General features: G+C 37.7%; 1 pseudogene; it reads right to left on the bottom strand.

Annotated features, from left to right (window-relative positions):
• The window catches only part of LOC110133194 (PR domain zinc finger protein 14-like), a 43,974-nt pseudogene extending 32,602 nt beyond the window's left edge, over positions 1–11,372 (bottom strand).
• Positions 11,373–17,037: the final 5,665 nt, after the last annotated feature.

Below are 17,037 nucleotides of genomic sequence, written 5' to 3'. Positions count from 1 at the left end.
AGATCACCTAAATTTATTCATTTTGCAGCTGAAACTGAAAATATGGTAAATATGCAATGGAATATTATTCAACTTAAAAAAAGAAGAAAATCCTACCATTTGTAAAAATATGGGTGAACCTGAAGGACATTATGCCTAGTAAAATAAGACTGAGGAAGAAAAATACTGTATGACTTCATTTGTAGAATCTTAAAAAAATCAAATTCATAGAAACAGAAAGTAGAACATGCATGCCAGGGCCTAGGGGAGGGGGTCGGGGTGGAATAAATGTTTACCAAAGGGAATAATGTTGAAGCTGAAACTACAATACTTTGGCCATCTGATGCGAAGAGCTGACTCATTTGAAAAGACCCTGATGCTGGGAAAGATTGAGGGCAAGAGGAGAAGGGGACGACAGAGGATGAGATGGTTGGATGGCGTCACTGACTCAGTGGACATGGGTTTGGGTGGACTCCGGGAGTTGGTGATGGACAGGGAGACCTGGCATGCTGTGGTTCATGGGGTTGCAAAGAGTCGGACATGACTGAGTGACTGAACTGAACTGAACTGAAAAGGAATAAAGTTTCAGCTGTGCTGAATTTTTTAAAATTATTTGCACAAAGAGATTTTAAAAAATTGCTTAGTCTAGTTTAGACTGTTTTCTGTCATTTGTAATGATCCACTATTGGAGCCAGAATTTGAACCCAGATCTGCATGGCTCCAAACTTTTACTATAATCCATATGCATTAGAGAAGGAAATGGCAACCCACTCCAGTGTTCTTGCCTGGAGAATCAAAGGGATGGGGGAGCCTGGTGGGCTGCCGTCTGTGGGGTCGCACAGAGTCGGACACGACTGAAGCGACTTAGCAGCAGCAACAGCATATGCTATAATACCTCTCAATGAGTGTTATACTGAGGATGCTGGAAGCTCATGGGAATCTTCGCCAATATCTAATGACTTAAAAGTGAAAGATACTCTATAATTTCCTTCACTATTAAAATAATGAGAATTTTGTCTTATACAAATTCAAACGCATCCAATGTGACAATTTGTTGAGGAAGTGCAAAATAAGATATCTTTCTCAGAGAGATATATTATGAGTGAGTTTTTCATTATGAAGGCCATTATAAATTTTCTGTAGATTTGAGGTATATTTTACTTTAAAAGTCTTCCGTGGGGAGAGATCTCAGTGTTCTCGTCTTTTCCCCAAAGGAATCCTCTGAAATGTCACCATTTTTTCCCTAGATTGAATTATGTAAGTGTTTCTTAAAGAGAGTTACATGTATGGCCCATTTATTTTACTTCTCTTTTTTGTAGTGCCAAATCAATATATTCTAGTGATGGGACAAATGACTCTAGTATATCTAGGAAGGTCATCTTTGTTTACAACCAATAAAAACACACGCCATGACCATTCAGCAATTATAAAGTCTAAGTAATTTCAAATAAAATTACTGCTTAGCTGAATGCTTAGGCAATTTCGGATTGCTGGAGTGAATCAAAGAATACTTACAATGTAAGCTCATTGGTTCACAAGAGAAGTGTGCTGATTTAATTCAAGTGTTCTCCAATTCATTTAAACCTCATTCTCTCTTTCCTACTTTGGATTACTAGATGCTATTGCTAATTCCATTTGGTAAACTGCATCTAGTCTTGTAAATTAACTTTTTTGTGAACTGTATTTTCTATTAAAAAATCTGTTAACTATAAATCCACTTGAATCATGGGAAATCATTAAAAATGTTTGGTCCTTAAAAGTACTTCTTATCTCTATCTACAGTATCTCACAATCTACAAAAGAAGTTAGAAGCTTCTATATTATTTTAACCATTATGATGGTTTATATATGATAGCTTCCATGTGATTTTTATATTTATTATAAAATATGATAAAATTCATTGCAGGGTTAGTAGATACCATGACTGAGTTTTAATTTTATAGTTTGGGATTTTTAAGGGAAACAGAAAAAACTTTAATTTCTTATTCTGCCATATAACATTTCCCTTATTGTGACAAAATATATTATGTTACAAACATTGCTCTAAGAAGGAGTTTCTCTTTTTTCTATAAAATATATGTAAGTTTGCATAAGGAATGTTGGTTATTACATATGTATCTCCTGTCTTTAAGATTCTGAGTTCCAGAATCCCATGATTACTCTATCTAAACCCATTTGGGAAAAATACCTATATCTCCATTTAAGAAATTACTTAGAACTTTACACTCAATGACATGACGGCAGTATATTAATTTTACCACTTATCTTACTTCTGTTCTCTTAGATCATAGTTGTAAATGTAGAATGGAACATTGAGCTCATTGTTTAGGCAGATAGAAGTTATGATCCACCCTCTCCTCATTTTGTCTGCCCCTACCATATTGAAATAGTGACCAGGTGGTGCAGTGGTAAAGAATCTGCCTGCCAGTGGAGGAGATAAAGAAAATGCAAGTTCAGTCCCTGATTCAGGGAGGAGTCCCTGGAGGAGGAAATGGCAAGCCACTTTAATATTCTTGCCTAGAGAATCCCATGGACAGAGGAGCCTGGCAGACTGCAGTCCATGGGGTCTCAAAGAGTCCGATATTACTAAGTGAGCACACATACACACACACACCGCAAGAGCTTGGTGGCCAAGACTTCATGGGTCATTGAATGTGCTACTGCTAAGCAGAGATGCTCTAGAGTGTCATGAATAGTTACTGAGCATGGTTTACATGTTCTTTTTAATATAGAGTAATAAGAAATATATTATTTGGTTGCCTGAAGTTTTTGATTCATAGCAAGTAGAAAAATTACAATGAGGTTTGTCCCAGAATGAGGAACAGTTTTGAATCAGAACGATTAAAATCCAAAATGCCTTTCTATAATGTAATTCTTTGACAGCATCATTTTTAGGATTTGAACTAGCTCAACTGGAATTCCATCATCTCCACTAGCTTTGTTCACTGTGATGCTGCCTAAGGCCCACTTGACTTCCCATTCCAGGATGTCTGGCTCTAGGTGAATGATCACACCATCGTGATTATCTGGGTCATGAAGTTCTTTTTTGTACAGTTCTTCTGTGTATTCTTTCCACCTCTTCTTAATATCTTCTGCTTCTTTCAGGTCCATACCATTTCTGTCCTTTATTGAGCCCAGCTTTCCATGAAATGTTTCCTTGGTATCTCTAATTTTCTTGAAGAGATGTCTAGTCTTTCCCATTCTATTCTTTTCCTCTATTTCTTTGCACTGATCACTGAGGAAGGCTTTCTTATCTCTCCTTGCTATTCTTTGAAACTCTGCATTCAGATGGGTATATCTTTCCTTTTCTCCTTTGCTTTTCACTTCTCTTCTTTTCACAGCAATTTGTAAGACCTCCGCAGACAACCATTTTGCTTTTTTGCATTTCTTTTTCTTGGGGATGGTCTTGATCCCTGTCTCCTGTACAATGTCACGAACCTGCAACCGTAGTTCATCTGGTCTATCAGATCTAGTCCCTTAAATCTATTTCTCACTTCTACTGTATAATCGTTAGGGATTTGATTTAGGTCATACCTGAATGGTCTAGTAGTTTTCCCTACTTTCTTCAATTTAAGTCTGAATTTGGCAATAAGGAGTTCATGATCTGAGCCACAGTCAGCTCCCAGTCTTGTTTATGCTGACTGTATAGAGCTTCTCCATCTTTGGCTGCAAAGAATATAATCAGTCTGATTTTGGTGCTGACCATCTGGTGATGTCCATGTGTAGAGTCTTCTCTTGTGTTGTTGGAAGAGGGTGTTTTCTATGACCAGTACATTCTCTTGGCAGAAATCTGTTAGCCCTTGCCCTGCTTCATTCCATACTCCAAGGCCAAATTTGCCTGTTACTCCAGGTGTTTCTTCCTACTTTTGCATTCCAGTCCCCTGTAATGAAAAGGACATCTTTTGGGGGTGTTAGTTCTAGAAAGTCTTGTAAGTCTTCATAGAACCGTTCAACTTCAGCTTCTTCAGCATTACTGGTCGAGACATAGTCTTGGATTACTGTGATACTGAATGGTTTCCATTCAAAATGAACAGAGATCATTCTGTCATTTTTGAGATTGCATCGAAGTACTGCATTTTGGACTCTTGCTGACTATGAGGGCTATTCCATGTCTTCTAAGGGATTCTTGCCCACAGTAGTAGATATAATGGTCATCTGAGTTAAATTCACCCATTCCAGTCCATTTTAGTTCACTGATTCCTAAAATATCGATGTTCTTTCTTGCCATATCCTGTTTGACCACTTCCAATTTGCCTTGATTCATGGACCTAACATTCCGGGTTCCTATGCAGTATTGCTCTTTACAGCATCGGACCTTGCTTCCATCACCAGTCGCATCCACAGCCGGGTGTTTTTGCTTTGGCTCCGTCCCTTCATTCTTTCTGGAGTTACTTCCCCACTGATCTCCAGCAGAGTATTGGGCACCTACTGACCTGGGGAGTTTATCTTACGTTGTCCTATCTTTTTACCTTTTCATACTGTTCATGGGGTTCTCAAGGCAGGAATACTTCAGTGGTTTTCCATTCCCTTCTCCAGTGGACCACATTTTGTCAGATCTCTCCACCATGACCCATTCGTCTTGGGTGACCCTACATGGAATGGCTCATAGTTTCATTGAGTTAGACAAGGCTGTGGTCCATGTGATTAGATTGATTACTTTTCTGGGATTGTGGTTTTCAAACGGACTGAAGGGATACTGGGTCTTGTTCTGATGGGTGAGGCCATGTTCAGTAAATCTTTAATCCAATTTTCTATTGATGGGTGGAGCTGTGTTCCCTCCCTGCTATTTACCTGATGCCAAACTATGGTGTAGGTAATGAAGATAATGATGACCACCCTCAAAAGATCCCATACATGTACTGCTAGAGTCTGTGCCCCCAACCCTGCAGCAGGCCACCACCGACCCACGCCTTCACTGGAGACTCCCGGACACCCACAGGCAAGTCTGGGACAGTCTCCTGTGGGGTCACTGTTCCTTTCTCCTGGGTCCTGGTGCACAGGGTTCTGTTGTGCCCTCCAAGAGTCTATTCCCAGTCCTCTGTAAGTTCTGGCAGCTCTGTGATGGGGTTAATGGTGACCTGCTCCAAGAGGACTTGTGCCATACCCACACCCAGAGGCCCTGTCCCTGCGGCAGACCACTGCCGACCCGTACCTCCACAGGAGATGATCAAACAGTTCTGTCTCAGTCTGTGGGGTCCCTGGGTCCTGGTGCACACAAGATTTGTTTGATCCCTCTGAGTGTCCCTGATGGGAAAGGGGTTTGATTCTAAATGTGAATTCGCTCCTCCTACCATTTTGCTGGAGCTTCTCCGTTGCTCTTGGATCTGGGCTGTGTCCTCACAGCCACTCCAGTGCCTACCATCTTATTGGGGTTTCTCTAACCTTGGACATGGGGTATCTCCACATGGCCGGTCCAGTGAAGTGCAGCCGCCCGCTCCTGACCTTGGACGAGGGATATCTATTCACGGCTGCTCCAGTGACGTGTAGGCACTGCTCCTGACCTTGGATGTGGGGTATCTCCTCATAGCCACTGCTCCTGACCTTGGACATGGGGTATCTCCTCTCGGCCACTCGTCGCTCCAGTGCCACGCAGCTGCTGCTCGCCACTCCAGGTCGGGAAGCAACAGTGAGAACTGGACATGGAACAACAGACTGGTTCCAAATGGGAAAAGGAGTACGTCAAGGCTGCATATTGTCACCCTTCTTATTTAACTTATGTGCAGAGTACATCATGAGAAACGCTGGGCTGGAAGAAGCACAAGCTGGAATCAAGATTGCCAGGAGAAATATCAATAACCTCAGATATGCAGATGACACCACCCTTATGGCAGAAAGTGAAGAAGAACTAAAGAGCCTCTTGATGAAAGGGAAAGAGGAGAGTGAAAAAGTTGGTTTAGAGGTCAGCATTCAAAAACAAAGATCATGGCATCCGGTCCCATCACTTCATGGCAAATAGATGAAGAAACAGTGGAAACAGTGGCAGACTTTATCTTTTTGGGCTCCAAAATCACTGCAGATTGTGACTGCAGCTGTGAAATTAAAAGACGCTTGTTCCTTGAAAGAAACGTTGTGACCAACTTAGACAGTATATTAGAAAGCAGAGACATTACTTTGCCAGTCTTCTCAAGAGAAGACTCTTGAGAGTCCCCTGGACTGCAAGGAAATCCAACCAGTCCATCCTAAAGGAAATCAGTCCTGAATGTTCATTGGAAGAACTGATGTTGAAGTTGAGACTCCAATACTTTGGCCACCTGATATGAAGAACAGACACATAGGAAAAGACCCTGATGCTGGGAAAGATTGTAGGCGGGAGGAGAAGGGGACAACAGAGGCTGAGATGGTTGGATGGCATCACCGACTCAATGGACATGAGTTTGCGCAAGCTCCAGGAGTTGATGATCGACAGGGAGGCCTGGTGTGCTGCAGTCCATGGGGTTGCGAAGAGTTGGACATGGCTGAGCAACTGAACTGAATGTAATTTTTTTGTATTAAAAACACTACTTTGCCTCATAATAATACAATTGTTTGGTAGGTTGTATAGAAGAGAGAAAAATAAATGTGTAAATGGTAAGATTTATCCCGTTTCATACCTCGTCTAGAATGGTTTGTTCTCAAATTACTACTAGTGTTTTTGCTAGCACTCTTTCCCCAAGAGATTTAATTGTAGAGGTAACACTGATGGGAATGAATTTCCATTTTAACTTAAGGACAGATTCTTCGATCTTATAGTTAATAACTGCCCAATATACACCGAGTCGACCCCAAAACAAAGGAAAAAATGGATTTAGACTTAAAATTTTTTCTGTTTCTATCACCTGAAATTTTTAGCCAGAAGAAAAATCTTATTAAGACCTGAGTTATATTTGATCTATTGTGTTCTTTAATTTAACCCAAAACCAAACTATGAAAAATAAGCTTGTCTAGAGTAGCTTTTACTTTTCTCAGAAATCTTGACTATTCTTTCATGAGATTGGAAAAATTTAAAATACTCTTTCACACCTCATTTCAAAAATGAGCAAATGGTATTTACAAACATATTTTTGATCAATAATCCACTGGCAAATAGAAGACACTTTTAAATTATGAGGTTAAATGTGAAATATGTAGATGAAATTTGATATTTTAAGCAGTTCATTTTTCTGAAATTAATTGTAAAGATCAGCATAGTTTGAAAGTAGCAAGTGTCTTTTAATCCTAAGGATTGACATTTTGGAAACCTTTGTTCTTATCTGGTATATCAGAGATTACTAAGGTCTGCAGAGTAGTGTTATATTGAATTATATATTACCTTCACCATTTTCCAGCATTATTGAGATATGATTGACAAGTAAAAATATGTATTTGAATTATACAACTTGATGTTTTGGTATATATAAACATTGTAAAATAATTCCCACAATCAAGTTAATTAGTATATCCATCACATCAAATAGTTACCATTTTTTTGTGGTGAGAATACGTAAGACCAATTTTCTTAGCAGGTGGTGCTAGTGATAAAGAACCTGCCTGCCAGTGCAGGAGACATAAGAAACGCAGGTTCAGTCTCTGAGTCAGGAAGATGCTCTGGAGAAGGAAATGGCAACCCACTCAAGTATTCTTGCCTAGAGAATCCCATGGACAGAGGAACCTGGCAGGCTATAGTCCATAGGATGGCAAAGAGTCAGACACAACTGAAGTGACTTAGCACAGCACAGATTTTCTTAGCAAATTTCAAGTATACAATACAGTATTATTAATATTCACTGTAGTCACTATGCTGTATCTTAGATCCCCAGAATTTGCTCATCTTATATCTAAAAGTTTGTAGCTTTTGACCAGTATCTCCCCATTTCCAATACCCTGCAACCGCTGAGAATCACAATTCTATTCTTTGGTCTTGTAAATTCAACTTTTTAAGATTCCACATATAAATAAGATGATACAATGTTTGTCTTTCTATGGTTGGCTTATTTCACTTAATGTCTGCTGGGGTCATCTGTGTTGTCAAAAATGGCAAAATATTTCTCGGTCTGAATAATATTCCTGTGTGTGTGTGTGCATTCACACACATGCGCAAGCATGTGCCACATTTTCCTGTCCCTATTTTTTATTCATCTTTGCAGGGATGCTGATGTTTGCACATCTTGGCTATTGCAAATGGTGTTGAAATGAACATGGTTGTGTAGATATTCCTTTGATTATATACCTAGAAGTCGATTGCTAGATCATATGGTGGTTTTGTTTTCAAGTTTTTGAGGACTGCTCATACTGTTTTTCGTTATTGTCATTCCAATTTACCATCACCATTGAACCTAAAATTGTATTGATTGATTGTTTCTTTGTTTAAATACTAATACTTATTTTCCAACTTGTCTCAATAAAATTTTAAGAGGAAACATTTTTTTTTTCTTCAGCTAAGACAGCAAAAGAGATGATTTATTGTACACGTTACATTCAGCCACAACTGAGAAGAGAACTAGTCCATAGTTATCACAGGTCCAGGGCAAAGGACCAAAAGGGATGGCTTTGATACGAGCAAGGTAGGTCTCTCAAAGGTGGTCAAGGTGATCAGAATGGCCATAGATGTTCCAGATCCATTGAGAAGTTCTAGATAGTAGGCATACAGTCCACAATTTGTACCAGCATCTCTGGCCTCTGGCTTCCCTTGTTTCTGCTTCTGTGGCTTCCATGGGTGTACAAGTTTACTTGGACCTCTGCCTCATCTTTCTTCTTTTGCGCTTCAGCCTGCGCATTCGCTTCTTCCTCCACTTCGCTCTCATGGCGCAGAGGTTTCTCAAAAGATGGAGCTAAGGCCGAGAGCAAGAGGAAACATTAATAGCAGTATGATTTACTTTCAAGTATTTTTTCTAAGTACTTCAGAGGGTTATAAATTGGTAAATGTACCCAAAATCTGCTTATTTGATAGCAAATATTACTTGAATACCTATTATGCTCCAGGAACCATGCTAGTTGAAGTAAATGTAGTAGTGAATCAAAAAGGTGTGGTTCCTGTTCTCACAGAATATAAGAAAAAGTACAATAGCTAGCAAATGAAGGAGACTTTATAAATTGTGGTAAATACTATGAAAGCAATGAAAAAATGGGCATGGGGTGGAACAGTTACTTATATGAGAAAAAAAACTTATTTGAGAAGTGGATGTTTAAATTGAGAATTGAATAATTAGAAGGTGATAGCCATGTGAAAACTGGAGTGGATGACAACAAAAGAACTCAGGAAAGAAAAATGTGGCAGGAGCGTAATGATCAGTGAAGGTGTATTAAATGATAAGGATGGAGAAATAAATCAGGGTGAATGCAGGAAGTATCAGGAGGTGCAGGAAGTCATTGGAATTTTTATTCCAAGTGTGATGGAAGCCTTTAAGGGGTTTTAAGTAACAAATGAACAGGATCTTCTTTACATTTTAAGATACTATATAGGGAAAGATTAGTGGTCACAAAGGAAACAGTTGAGGGTGGCTGCAAAAATTCAGATTAGAAATATGATTGATAAATGCCATAAGTATGGACATAGGAAGGTAGAGTTACTCATATTTTCAAGGTAGATTAAAACTTGATGGCAAATTGAATGTTAAAGTAAGCAGGGGTTGGCAACCAACTAGACAAAAGTAGACTTCTGCCTTAAAAAACTAGGTATATGGTGGAACATTTACTGATATGTGGATATTTGAATGAAAATGAAGGGTTCTCTTTTACATATTGAGTTTGATGAATTTGAGGCATTAAATCATAAATGCTAAGAATTCATGTAGAAATGGCAATTTCAAACTCAGGAATGATTTGGGCTACAAATACATTGTTTGGTATAGTAGTAAGTAAGTTGCTTTTTCAGAATTACCTGTTTCCTTTATTTCCAATCAATATTATTGTCTCCTGTGTCCCACTGTCAACTGATTTACTTAAATAATTGGCTAATATTTGGTTCTCCTGAGTTAGAATGTCATCTTAAAGCAGGTATTTGCTTGTTCTGATCTGTATGGCTCCAGTTGTATTACCTCATATAAGCAACCATGACCCACTTCAAGCCCTGAGTTTTCCAAATTCTTCTCTCCCTTTTACTTATTTAAATCCAACTTTCAAGACCCACACAAGCATTTTCCCTTTTTGAAACCAAATTGAAACCAAATTGTACCGATGTCCTTCTTCCTAAATTTTCCAGGGCCCTTGCTGAGTACTTATTTAATTATTGCTCCTTTTTGTTTTCCTAAATGTGTTTTATTTAATTTTCTAGGAAATCTTTATGATTTGGATAATGACTTACAACTCATTATTTCTCTTGGAACCTGCATAATAAGTACAGTGCTGAGTTTAGAAAGATGTTCAACAAAGAGTTACTGAACAGAACTTTAACAGATGCTTATTACAAATATTAAATGGAGTGATTTAGGCAGAAATTTCACATTATTGTAATTGGTAGAAATAAATATTTAGCAGTTGATAGGCTTATTGACACTTTTTCATTAAAATTGTGTTTGTGGTTACTTAACATTTTCACAAGGACAGTTTTACACAGAATTATACAGAATAATGCAAGGCACCTTTTGACACAAAACAGTACAAGACACACAAAAATGGAGTTTTTCCATATTTTTTTATGGTAGGTAATGAAATTATGCTACCCAGTATAAAGTCTCTATAGAATAGCCTAAAAGATAAACTTCCATTATACCATTGCTTTTGTTTCTGTTATCAAATATCCTTTTGATTCTGAGGACTTGTTGAGCTCAATAATTAATCTGAATTTTTGAAATTATTAATTTTATCTTAATCTAGCCATATTTTTCTTTTCCCTTGTACTCATATGCCAGTTGAACAAATGGAGTATCATACCAACAAAACTCTCAATTATTCTGTAAGACGTATTTAGAATAGCAGCTTTCTGTAACAAGGATACTACACAATAAATTTATTTGGATCACCGACTAATCAGCTGAAATAAGAGTCTTAAATTTTGTTTAAATAGATAATTGTGATCACTATTTAGGTCGAAAGAAATCATTGACATATGTCACATGGTAATTTAGTATATGCACAGGGAAAGGCACTAGGGATACAAAAATGGAATAAAATATTTTATCAGCACTCAAGAGCTCAAAGGGAAAACAGATAAGCAAACAACTGTAGTAGCATATAAGTGCAGTAATAGAAGCATCTATAAATTGTTTAAGAAATAAGTAGTATGCCCAGGAAGTAGCCTTGAGAAGTAAGTCAGAATTCACCAGGAGAATAAGGAGAACTGCAGATAGGGAGAGTAGCATGAGCAAATGTGTAGATATGGCCACATAAGAAAAGCTGGTCCCGGATCTACTTTCCTTCTTTTCCCTCCCACACCTTATAAGGCTGGATACAGCCTTATCCAGCTCCATTCTTTCATACAGCGTCTCTTCCTTAGTCATTCCTATAACCTAGGCATGATCACACTGGAGATGTGATCTACATTCTGGAATGTGAGCCTGGGGAATGGTTGGTACAGGCCTTGGATATAGGCTTGGCAGCATCTGGGCAGGGAATTCCAGCGTCTCAGGCACCAAAAACATGGTGAAGAAGTGGGGAAACATATAGTATCACAGTGAACTTGTCCCTTGGCCTCCTAACTCCTTGCCCTTATGGCAAAATGAAAGGAAGACAAGGGAACGGCCTTCTCAAGTACTGTATCCAGGCCTGGGACCCCTCTTGCACTGGTTTAAGGATTGTACTGGCTGCAATCATCTATGTATTCTCTGCTTATGGGAAGTGTAGGTGTAAATGCAGATCGTCACTCCTGAAGACATTTTCCCAGGTTGTGTCATTGGTATTATTGTATTCTCCAAAACAGTATGGTCAATAATGGATAGCTTACTGAGACAGTGAATAATGAACAAAGTGATTTGAAATAAGTGAAGAAAATATAGCCCTGCCGTAGTTTATCTTCATTTTGTTGATTATGTTTAGTTTTCTCTTGTAACTTAATAGGACTAAATATAATAAGATGCTTTCCAAATTTCCAAATAGTGAGAGTGTGACACTTTTCTCTAAAAGTTCTGATAGTTAATAATACTGTCTGTGACCTTCTTTGCAGGATAGTAGTTCAATTAACTGCTGTATTAAAAAGTCATTTGTTGTGAAAAGATAGTACTCATCTTGATTCCATCCCATTTTCATAATTCTTTGTAACACCGTACACATAATGAAAAACAAATAAATACACCAGACAGTTTGCTGAACCAAACAGGAGTTCGTCCTCTTTCCTCTCATATATTTATCTTGCCATTCCTGCTTGAACATTTTATCCATTATTTTGAGGAAAGCTTAACAGAGATAGGAATAATCCAATTAAAATACTCTTGTTCCTGTAACTTTGTTACCTATTGTAGAAATGTAATTCTTGTATAACTTTGGTGGATAAACATGTTAATAAGAAATTTTACAGAGAAAAATGAAAGCTTATGAAAGAGATATTCCCTATACACAATTGCCTTCTCTATAAATGATAATTTTTTACAATTTGCTTCATGAAAATTCTAATATGTCCCCAATAATTAAATTCCATAGTTCTCTAATAAAATATTTTATCTTTGCTTTAATATGAATTACCAGAGAGGCTCAGCACATTTCTTACCCTGTCAGCTAACATTTAGTTTTCAGATAATGGCATCGGTTATTATTGGTTTTAAATATCTGAGCATTGTTACACATTGATGGTTAACTAACAATAATAATTAATTGATATTAACTAATGCTTACTGTCCAAATCATTATTTATAAAATTTATTTCTATATGAAATAGAATTTTTATATACACTCACTGATTTTTACTTTTGACCACTTGTAGTACAATGAAAATTATATACATATCTTGAAAAAATGTGCTGATACCTTTTAATATAAACAGCAAGCACAGGAAACAGACACACATGAACCACAAACATGCAGAGGACAGGTTGTCCAAACCAGAGAGATACCTGGATTTGATTGATTCTTAGGAGTATTTTGTTGCATTATTTTGATTTCAGCTATTCATGTGAAAGGCCCAGAGCTGCTGGTAATAATATTCTCTGAGTAGTTGCTGTTATTTAATATAAAGTTGTTGAACCATCTATGAGCTGTATCCTGGCAAAACACATTGTGAGGAGCACCTAGTTTATATTTCTTTGGAGTTGTTCCCATATCCTTGATGGAGATCTGCCCATGATTATCAAACTTCATCTGGGGAAATGAACTCTATTTTCGGTTCACAGTGTGATGGATTTGGAGAATGAACAAATCTGGAAGGATTTATAAACAGATTCTGTTTTAAATCATGGGCATGTAGCGGGGGATAAAGTGGCAATAAATTCTAAGCTTCTGCATCACATTTGGCATGATTGTGAAAGCTAAAGCAGAAGGAAAGTTTAACATTTCTCAGAGAAGGCAAAGAGAAACAGAAGGCAGAAAACCCAAGGATTAACACCATGTAAAGGACAGGCTGATAAGAAAGCTCTAAGAGAGCACCAAGACTGAGGGAGGAGAGGTTTATGTGAAGGAAGGTGTGATGACTGTTGTGAAATGCCAGTGAATGGTTAAAGAAGAGGGATTGAAGATTTTCCTCTTTGTTTATGAATTTGGAAATTTGAGTGACTTTTTAAAGATATTTCAGTGGAGTGATAAACCACAAATATAGAATAACTAAGGGCCTCAAATGACATGAGAGAGTGCACAGTCAAGAGTCTAAGTTTGAAAAAATTAGCTCTTTGAGTGAATTAGTTTCATTTTTTTAAACACTAGTATAGGACTTTATATTTTTAACAGAAAATTTTAATTTTTACATGGATTTTGCTAGATGTTATATACTTTATAAAAAGTTATAGACAATTACCCTGTTTATTTTTCAGTTTGCATGATGAAGTTATTTAGCAGAACTTTACTGACATGCATACCTTATCTAATTTAACACCATATCTAATTAATTTTATATTTTTGAGTAGGATCTAGCTCTGATTCAAATGTTTTATGATTTCTTTGTTTGCTTACTTACAGTGAGCTTCCCTCGTGGCTCAGAGAGTAAAGAATCTGCCTGCAATGTGGAAGACCTAGGTTCGATCCCTGGGTTGGGAAGATCCCATGGAGAAGGGAACAGCTACTCACTCCAGTATTCTTGTCTGGAGAATTCCATGGACGGAGGAGCCTGGCAGGTACAGTCCATGGAGTCGAACTCGAAAGAGTCGGACATGACTGAGCAACTTTCACTTTTCTTAGAGTAGTATTAGTATAGTAAGCATCCTGAAAAATAAGAAAAATATGTGTCTGGCTAAATCATACTTTTTGGTGTGGAATGTACTTAGAATTGTAGACATCAGTGATCTCTATAAACTCATTAGTGTATCAGTTTTAAAAAAATAAAGATGGGTATCAGAGTTTTTTCCCATGCCCTCAATGCCAAAAGCTTCCTACAATTTTATTCTAATGATGTATTATAATTCACACTTTAATTCTCATACTTTTGTCTTAATTTATAACAGTGAGAAAAGCATTGTTCTAAAGCATAAGCTAGACCTTAGGTACCAAACTATTTATTGGCTCCCATTATGTGCCTCACTCAAATTTCCAGAAATTAAGTGATTATTTGATAAGGTTAAGGGCCATACAGTCTCACTTGGTCATTATTGATGTCTGTGATCTGAAAGGTGGAGGGGGAAGGAGGAATCTGTGAATTAATTTAGTCTGCATATGTCTGAGCCCAGAGAGTCTTAGGAGAAAAAAAAAAAAGTCACTAACCTTCAAAGCAAAGAACCCTAAGTTTTTCAATAACAAGAGTCATCTCTTATTCTGTCAGTGTATCAGACGAGGAAGGAAGACAGAGAATCAAGATCTGCCATTTTGCATTCAAGAATTTGGATAACAAAGTGTTGAAAAGATTTTGAGAGAAATTCCTCATTAAAAAAAAAAAAAATCCTCAGTCTGTTGCCTGAGGAGCTAGAGCAGACAAAGTGTTGGATTTGTGATGAGTGGACATTGGATTGAGGGTATATGGACAAAATAGAATGCAGATTGCTTGCATTTGAATAGTATTCTGAATAAAAATATGAAAAATAAGTATCTAGGCAAAGCTAAACAGGACAGGTTTCCTCAGGTATCCTGATTTTAGGTGAAAGGAGGTCAATCCTAGCTCCAGTCCATCCTGAGTCAAACAGTGCATTCACCAAATGGCACTGATTCTTGTGTGACCAATAGAGCTATGGGATTTTCCAAGGGGGTTTTACATTATATTTCTATATGTTTTAGGACATAATTTTGCTCACACTATCTCTTAGTTTTTTATATGCAACATAAATAGTGCTAGCCACTGTTTGTTACTCATTACTGATTTTTGTCATTATTTCATCTAACCTAAATGTTTATACCAGTGAAAAAAAGAAGCTCTATCATATGGGAATGAAATGAGGGAACCTGTATATAATGAATGATATGTGTTCTTTAGAAAATATGTGTGTTCATAGAATTTCTAAACTAACAACTTAGCTTCCTAGAATTTGAATCTGACAACCATATTGAAAACCATAATTTTATCAGTATTTATTGCTGTTTTTTCCCCTGTTAATTTATCAGAGTGGCATAAAACACTAGCACCAACTGTTTTTTTTTCTTTTTAAAGGTTTTTTTTTAAATGTATTTTATTTATTTTTGGCTGTGCTGGGTCTTCGGTGCTGTGTGTGGGCTTTCTCTAGTTGTGGTGAGTCAGGGCTACTCTCTAGTCGCAGTGCACAGGCTTCTCTTATTATGGAGCACAGGCTCTAGGGCGTATGGGCTTCAGTAGTTGTGGCTTTCAGGCTCTAGAGTGTGGGCTCAGTCGTTGCAGCACACTGGCTTAGTTGCCCTGTGGCATGTGGGATCTTTCCAGACCAGGGGTCAAACCAGTGTGCTCTGTATTGCAAGGCAGAGTCTTAACCACTGGACCACCAGGGAAGCCTATTTTGATTTTTTTAAAGCCTGACACCAGCAAAACGCAGTGCATGTGGCTTTGTGTTTCTCAACTTTTTAAGCGTGGATTTATTGTGATACTTCTTAATCTGTCCCCCAAATTAGAATTCTGCTACTTATCACATACTGAAATTTATATAAATAGAACATACAGACTATTTCTCAATGTTACATCTCCATTTAATAGCAACAGATCAAGTGGAAGCTCAAAGCACTGAGTTGTGAAAGAGATGAACTGTTTACTGACAGTGGTGACAAGACCAGTGCTTAGAAAACCATGTGCATGTATTCTTCACATACTTTGTAAGGAGATGAGGATTTAAGTGCCATTACTGTTAGTGTTTTAATTAGAGCAAAAATCTTGGCCTTTTAGTATGACCTCCTTTCTTTTATACGGAAGGAACGAACTTTTTGCTTTTATTCTCTCTGAAGAAAATTCACTGTAGGAAACCTATGGAAAATTAACTTTGTTCTCACATCCTAAGCTCTCTTATAGTTTTTCGTGTCATTCTCCTGAGCATAGCCCAGTGTACTGGGTACAAACAAGATGATTTTTAAATTTTAAGTAAAGGATGTGATGAGATAGTGTTTTGCACTGAATATGAGTGGAAATCTTTTAGTTCTAAGCGTGCCTAAGGCATAGACAACTAGTAGCAGATGTAAGAACGTGGACATACCGGGAATTTCTATAGATTTTATTTTAACTGCTGGTTGTGGTATAACTTCTTATGATGGAAAGGGACAGTCGCTCAGTTGTATCCAACTCTTTGTGATTCCATGGACTATACACTCCGTGGAAGTCTCCAGGCCAGAATACTGGAGTGGGTAGCCTTTCCCTTCTCTAGGGAATCTTCCCAACCCAGGGACTGAACCCAGGTCTCCTGCATTGCAGGTGGATTCTTTACCAGTTGATCTACAAGGGAAGTCCAAGAATACTGAAGTGGGTAGCTATCCCTTTTCCAGCAGATCTTCCTGACCCAGGAATCAAAGCCAGGTCTCCTGCATGGCAGCCGGATTCTACCTATTTTTATCTATTCCCCCAGAATATAATCTTTATTTTTAAATTAAATAATCTGAAATACTTGTTGTGAATAGGAAAATAATGCAAATTCTAATCACTCACAT

This window comes from Odocoileus virginianus, chromosome 3 (genome assembly GCF_023699985.2).
Source record: "Odocoileus virginianus isolate 20LAN1187 ecotype Illinois chromosome 3, Ovbor_1.2, whole genome shotgun sequence".
Classification (NCBI taxonomy): domain Eukaryota; kingdom Metazoa; phylum Chordata; class Mammalia; order Artiodactyla; family Cervidae; genus Odocoileus; species Odocoileus virginianus.
This window is presented reverse-complemented; position numbering and strand designations above follow the sequence as displayed.